Genomic DNA, 6,038 nt, shown 5'->3' with positions numbered 1-6,038 from the left:
TACCTCCTGCATCTGTTGATGATTACCATTTGAGGTTGGGTGCTAATCTAGGGAGGTTTGGTTATAGGTTGAGATGTGGGAAGAGGAGGGAACAAGAGACAACCAAAGATGGAGAATGCTCCCTAGATGTCTGCACGAGGGGTCAGGAGCTCAGGAAGGAATGGACACTGAGTGAGGAGGTACCAGTCTCCCGTTCCATTGCACAGAGTGATTCTGCATCCACATTGAACTTGAATAGCTTCCTTCTGTCCTCTGGTGGTGAGTCAAATTAGGCAAATGACAAATTAGGCAATGAAGGAAGAAACATCAATTAGACCTTATTGGTTCTATGCTTGAGATCCTGCTTTAGGATGTTAAGGGCTAAAGGGAGCATAAGAAGGAGGGTACACAACCAATTTGTATAAAAAGAGAAATGGGTGGTGCCTGGGAGATGGGAGAGATGGGACTGAAAAGGACCAGAAAGATGAATAAAGGGTGAAGACAGTAGGTCTAAGAAGTAGCAAAACGTTGACTGGGTGATGAAAGAGAAAGATAACCACAGAAGAAAATCTATCCTAAAATACATTTAAACAGAGGAGAAAAGGTAAGGCACAGATCTGGAGACTAGAGGAAAGGGACCTGAAGGGTCTAAAGTAGGAAAGAACAGGTTAGGAGGGGAACAAAGGAAAAAGGCCAGGGGTTGGGAGAGACAGGAGATGACACATGAATCAGGAAGTGGAATTCAAAAAGAGCAGCGAAAGGCCGGGCGCGGGTGGCTCACGCCTGTAATCCCAGCACTTTGGGAGGCCGAGAAGGGCGGATCATGAGGTCAGGAGATCAAGATGATCCTGGTTAACATGGTGAAACCCCGTCTCTACTAAAAAAAAAAAAAAAAAGCCAGGCATGGTGGTGTGCGCCTGTAGTCCCAGCTACTCGGGAGGCTGAGGCAGGAGAATGGCGTGAACCCAGGAGGTGGAGCTTGCAGTGAGTTGAGATCGTGCCACTTGCTCTCCAGCCTGGGAGACAGAGCTAGATTCCATCTCAAAAAAAAAAAAAAAAAAAAAAAGGCAGAGAAAGCTGAAGGGACAGGAAGATGAATATGAAAAGGGGGAAAGTCAGTAAATAGTTATAAAGATCAATGTTCTCCTAATAAAGAAGAGTAATAAAGAAGAGGAGTGTTTAGGGATTAGAGAGATGGATTAAAGCAATAGGTAAGTGCAAGCCAATGAGAAAATGTCTTAGAGGATGCAGAAATCCACCAGAGGGGCATAAGTCAGGAGAAAACCAGAGGGTCGACTTGGCTGGTATGTGATGGAGATTGTAATAGCCAGGTTTCAGTATCCTTAATTTAGGGATTAGGATATGTATTTGTTAAATTATGAAAGGTTTTATGATGCATAACTGATAACTGAGTTTTTAAAAGTATGTATTTATATATCTCTATTTATTTTCACATTCTGTCTCATGAGGCTCATGAAATGAACAGCCTAAAAACAGACATAGGGGAAAACAGATGGAAGACTGTAACTGCTCTTTCCATTAACCCCCAGTGCGTTCTGTTGCTTTCAAAGCCCTACATGGTGGCTGGATATTTTCTCCTCCAGATCTCCACTGGTTCGTGCTCCCGCTATTCAATGATTAGTAGCACCTCTGCATGGAGCAAATACAGCATCTAACACCAAGTGAAGGGAAATAAACTTTGATATCTGTCCTTACATGCAACTCTTAGATAAAAAGTATTGATCTAATAGTATACTAAAAATAAGATGAGTTAACTGAGAATTAAAAACAAACACTAAACAAAGAGAAAATGGTGAAAACATCTTAGAAGCATAGAAACTTAGGGGTGAAAGAAAAAATCCAAGCTCCTGACTTGCAGGAATCTCTTCTAGCCACCGTTGATGGGGCACCATTCAGTATTCTTTTCCCACTGGAGGGTCTGGGGCTTGGGGCTAACTGCCTTACACAAGAGCCTGCGGAATTTTTGAACAGCTTTATTATAAAATTGTTCTACTAGAAATAAACCAATATCTTGTTTGATGGATCTGGGTTTTGTTTTCCAAGAGCTACAAAAAATAAATCACAAATCTAAGGGACTGTATATCATTCCTATTACAAAAGCTTTGCCTTCTACAGGCGATGGTGGGAGCTCTGTCTGCTAGCCCTCATGGGGCTCGGGCTCCAGGCTCTTTGCCACCCTGGACACCTCTTTTCAAATAAATGTGAGTTTGCCCATGTTGCTTTTAGGAGTGGTGTCGGAAATGAAGTCTACTTTGAATGTGGTCTGGTCAACATTTTGGTACAGCTGTCATCTCCATTAAATGGGATACTCTACAAATGGTGTCTCTATTAAAAACAGATTAGCATTTTTGTGCAGCTGGTTCATATTCTTGGTCCAAAACTATGACCTCTAGGTCATTTAAATAGAAGCTGTTTTAAAGGAAGTGCACCCTCCTTATTTTGCACTTGGAGAATTGACATTTCTAATCTAAATATACAGAGACTTATATGGCTTGTTCAGTTTCATTTTGTTAATTTTAGCCCAATATTGAGCTTAAGATGCTCTGGAGTTTTTATATAATATTAGCCATTTTTTGCAGTTTTCTTCTGCCTGCAAATCTGATCAATATGTTTTACATATTTTATAATCAAATCATTAATAAATTAGTCAACAGAATATAGGTCAGCACAGGACATTTTGGTACTCCTCTTGGAAAATACTCCATTAATGGATACTTCTTTTTTTTGTATAGACGGTTAAACTAGCTACAAATTTTCCTAAACTGTGTTATCATCCCATACCATCCTTTACTGTCTCCCTCAAGGATTTTAGGAATAAAACTCCTGTATGATTCAATAAAATCAAAAACATATTCTCTGTATAGCACTCTGATAATATAGCATTCTTGTAAACCTGAATATATAACAAATGAGATAGACTAGTTTGGAACACCTGTTGTCTTTCCTGGTTATTTTTTACCTGAGTGTTCATAAACCATTTTTCAAGAATCTTATAGAATTCCATAAGATTTTACATTAAATTTATTGTCCTTTAGTTTCAACAAATCATGTCATTGGAAATTAGGATATCTGCCTCTAGTAAGTCTTAGGAACCCTCTCTTGTCCTGTACTAGAAAGAATATAGGATGATTTAAAAGTTATAAGGCTCCAATTTGGGTTTTTAAGTTCATCTATTTTTTTTTTTTTTTTTCCAACCCTTTTTTTTTTTTTTTTTTTTTTTAAAGACAGAGTCTTGCCCTGTTGCCCAGGCTGAAGGGCAATGGCATGATCTTGGCTCACTGCAACCTCTGCCTCCCGGGTTCAAGCAATTCTCCTGCCTCAGCCTCCTGAGTAGCTGCGATTACAGGCACGTGCCACCACGCCCAGCTAATTTCTGTATTTTTAGTAGAGATGGGATTTCACCATGTTGGCCAGGTGAACTCCTGATCTTGTGATCTGCCTGCCTCGGCCTCCCAAAGTGCTGGCATTACAGGCATGAGCCACCGCGCCCGGCCCAACTCTTTTAATTTCTAGAACATTTTCATTTCTTTGGGAAGATAGTCTGAAACAAAACTCAAGTGCACCTGCTGTGTCTGTATTGCATGTTGACATTATGATGTCTGCCTGCAGGAGTATATTTCTCTTTTCTCTCTCCTTCCTGTCCCAAGTTTGGTTTTATTATTACGATTGCTAGTGTTACTGTTCATATTGGTCTTCAGCATGCTTGCAGAGTGGAGTTTCTTCCAGGCTTCTCACGTTGAGATACCGTCTTTGGAATTCCAGCGTGTGCTTTCTTTTAACTTTTGCATTTTTTCAACCTTTTCAAGATCCGAGCTTGCCTGTGTAGCCACATTGTCACCTTTTGGATGACTTCCTTTGTCGCTGGTTGTAACGATGAGTGATTATATCTTTAGAGTTTTGTTTCTGATAGTTCCACATCACTTTGAGCCATCCTCAGGTGGAAGAATATTGCGCTTCTTACAGGAAGCTCTAGCTTTTGCTCTGATTTAACGTGGAGAGGGAGCAAAGTTTCTGCATGCTGGAATGGAGCAATGGTCTAGACACTCTGCTTAGAACACGAGGCAAATGCATTTCAGCCTTGCTCCTATTCCACCTGCTTCCTCCCCTCCCTCCCCACCGCCCATGTCCTCCTCTAACAGTGCAACCTCAGGACTTTGCAGTTGGCCAGAGCAGAATCCTTCCTGGCAACTCCAGAAAAAAATAAAAATAAAAATAAATGAAAAATCTGTCTAGTCCTCCAATTTGAGCGTTCACTACTAGTATCTTTCCACTAGATGGCAATCTACCACCAGTGTCACTGTGGCCCTAAAATACTCGGTTGTGTACAGCAAGAAGAGTCCATGCTAATCTTCCTCAAGTCTTTCTCCAAGATGCTCCAGAGCCCCATCCTGTCAATAACATCAGGCTCAAAGTTGTTAAAGTCATTTGGGTTATAGCTTGGTTTTCCAGATAAAATATAGGATGTCCCGTTAACTTTGATTTTCAGAAAAAACAACAAATAATTTTGTAGCATAAGCATGTTCCCTGCACTATTTGGATATCTTGCATTTTTAATTTTAATTTTAATCTTTATTTATTTATTTTTTGCCAAACCTGGCAAATCCTAGTTGTAGCACTTTGCTAAGGACATCTACATCCATGTTAATTTCCCAGTTCAAACAGATAATCCTGAAGTTGGCCTCCATGTTTTACCCAACTTTCTTGCTGTTCAGACTCCTAGGCAGTCCTGGGTTCATTGCTGGCATTTTAGTAACCCCCCACCCTACCCCTCACCATTAGAACTCTCATACAGGCTCAACAACTGTCCAAAAAAGTCATTTCATGTTCTAAAATCTGTTTGATCCCCATTATATTTTTTGTTCCTGTAGGCTGAATATTTTATTTATTTTGAGACAGGGTCTCGCTCTGTTACCCAGGCTGAAGTGTAGTGGTGTGATCATGGCTCACTGCAGCCTTGACCTCCCGAACTCTAGCAACCCTGTCGCCTCAGCCTCCAGATTAGCTAGGACTATAGGCAAGCACCACCACGCCCAGCTAAATTTTTGATATTTTGTAGAGATGGGGTCTCACTATGTTACCCAGCCTGAGTTCAAGCAATCCTCCTGCCTTGGCTTCCCAAAGTTCTGGGATTACAGGCCTGAGCCACCTCACCTGGCCCTGAATCTTTTATATTAGTTATTTGGATAATTTTATGAGATAGCCTATTAGAAATAATTTTAAATGTCTATATCAAATATTATTTGCAGAAATGGAACACAAAATAGAAACAGGCTACAAAAGACAATTAGGCTTTTGTTGGCCCCACTCCAATTAAATGGTCTTTATTAGTCAACAGCAAATCTGCTTCCCCAGGAATGACGCATCTTCTTCATTCACCCCCAAGTGCTGATATTGAGTCCAGAGGGCCAGTCCGGGAGACTCGGCATTCCTATGTTTGTAGTTTAGTTCATACTGTTCTTTCACAAATATCCTTTCATTTGAGTTTATAACAAAGCCTTGAGATATAGGGCAGACATCCGTTCCATCAGGTGACGGGGATTTACGGGCACAAACAATACTGGGTGAGCACAAAGATAAACAAAATCTCATCCCAGCTTTCAGGGAACTGCCACTGTCTCTGGGGAGCCGGACACTCACATGACCAGTTACAACATAGGGGGCCAGTGCTGTGAGGTGCTAGCCCGAGAACAAAGAGTGGCAGGAGCTCAAATGGAGGAAAAGCCACGTAAGAAAGCTTTAAGGTCTAAGGCATTAGAGCTAGCTTGTGAAGGAACAGTGGAATTTGGATAAGCAGAGAAGGTAAGGAAGGATATTTCAGGTAGAAAGTATAGCCAGTTTAAGACCACTGAGATTGGTAATAGGATGAGGGAGAAGCTCAGAGTGACTGGGTTTGAGTGGAGGGGCTGAGGTGGCAGATGAGGCTGGGAGGGAGATCGGGGAAGGCCTCACACAATGCTGAGTGTTTGCATATTTTTTTGGGCAAACAGTTGCACTGGCAGTTTTAACTCATGGGCATGAGTTGCCCATATTTGTGTTTT

Source organism: Theropithecus gelada, chromosome 3, assembly GCF_003255815.1.
Source record: "Theropithecus gelada isolate Dixy chromosome 3, Tgel_1.0, whole genome shotgun sequence".
Classification (NCBI taxonomy): domain Eukaryota; kingdom Metazoa; phylum Chordata; class Mammalia; order Primates; family Cercopithecidae; genus Theropithecus; species Theropithecus gelada.
This window is presented reverse-complemented; position numbering follows the sequence as displayed.